The 1,623-nt window shown below is 46.6% G+C and overlaps 1 protein-coding gene across 1 annotated transcript in view; it reads left to right on the plus strand.

Annotated features, from left to right (window-relative positions):
• T265_09677 (hypothetical protein) overlaps positions 1–1,623 on the plus strand; it is a gene marked incomplete at both ends in the record, with an annotated part of 80,807 nt that overhangs the window by 20,146 nt on the left and 59,038 nt on the right. The gene's annotated exons all lie outside the window — the stretch shown is intronic.

A 1,623-nucleotide genomic window follows, 5' to 3' on the forward strand; every position in this document is an offset into this window, starting at 1 on the left:
TGGTATGCACTTTGCACCCACAAAGTGTAAGGTCATGCTTGTGGACGTGCAGTCACTGAACACGCCACTTACAATCCAGGGAGAGGCAATGGAAGTTGTATCTTGGAAATTGTATTAGTTCTGATTGTAGCGTGACAGATGAGGTCAGTGCATGAATCAGCAAGGCTCGGGTCGCGTTTTCTAATTCGAGACACCTATGGCGTCAAAGTGGTGTATCCCTGAATCTCAAGGGACATGTGTATCAAGCTACAGTACGGGCTGTTTTGTTGTATGGCTGTGAGATTTGGCCTGTTCGAGGAGCGGAGCTAAGACGTCTTCAGGTGTTTGACAATCGCTGGGTCAGGATCATAGCTCGTGTGGGTTGGTGTCGGCGTATCCGTAACGAGGCAAGTACGAGGCGAGTTTTCGGTTGTGCAACGGGTACATCCATTGAACAATGTGTCCAGCACCAGAAGCTGCGTTGGCTGGGGCATGTGCTGCGTATGTCTAACCATTGGTTGCCGAAGAGAGCGCTGTTTTCCATGACCAACTCAGAGTGGCGGAAGCAGACAGATGACTAGCCCTTAACCTGACAAAGTGGTATGAAGGAGATCACGAAACGCTTGGGTGCTGTCGGTGCTACTCGCCTTCCAGGATGGGGACCGCGTGATCCTCACTGTGCCTGGTTGGTGACACTACAAGATATGGCTGCCAACCGATATCAGTGGCGTTCTTGTTGTCAGTTTTTATCCAGATTTCCTGAACGGGTGTTTGGAGGTGTAGGCACCTCGGAATGATTGTGTTAAGCTAGCACTTAGTCCCTCCCCCATCCACCTTTATTCTTTTGTTTACAATAAGGCTTTCAAATAAGTCATGGTTGTACGGCAGCGAAGCATCGGTGTTGAACACTGATGTCATGCTGTCGATACTGATGATTGTGACAGTGCACTCTTCCAGAATTGGATCAGTCCGTTACCATCCCTTAGTGAAGCAACCATTAGTATCGATCTGCTTTGTAAAGGAAAACGGTAGATGCCTGCTTTTCTCGCCTTCAGTGGATTGAATGTGGAGTTCATCCACGTCTTTTTTAAAGAAATTCATCTTCACCTCTCTACTTCATTCAGCTGGGTATGTAACGTGAGCCCTATGATTAGTAAAGCCTTAGTGAGGCTGACGTTAGGGACAGTTTGAAAGGCCTGCCTTGTGACTAACATATCTCTTGACTATTCTCAGGCTTTTTTTATCAGGCGGTCGTTACCCTACTTGGTTTGCTCCACTAGGATATGCTAGTGGTAGGAGAGGCGTCTTTCGCTGTGAAGTTGTTTTGTAGCGAACACGAACATCTCATCTGCACAGAGTTTTTGAAAAGTGAACATTCTCAAGCGTCTTTTTCAACTTTCCTGGGCGTTCATTGTATACTAAACAATAATAAACAAACACCCCAAAGTTTTTCCATAATTTCCGTAGTAACCTTTACCTTCCATCGGATTTGGGGCCGGAGCTTGGGCATCTGGCTACTTGCATGCTTCAACAGTAGTTGGTAGTGTGAGGAGATTTGGGATTTTTATGGAGATTTCGTCCTGTAAGTGAAGCCAATCTATGCTGAAAAGCCGAGAAGCTTCTCGGCTTTTCAGCATAGATTGG

The sequence above is a fragment of the Opisthorchis viverrini genome (genome assembly GCF_000715545.1).
Source record: "Opisthorchis viverrini unplaced genomic scaffold opera_v5_297, whole genome shotgun sequence".
Classification (NCBI taxonomy): Eukaryota; Metazoa; Platyhelminthes; class Trematoda; order Opisthorchiida; family Opisthorchiidae; genus Opisthorchis; species Opisthorchis viverrini.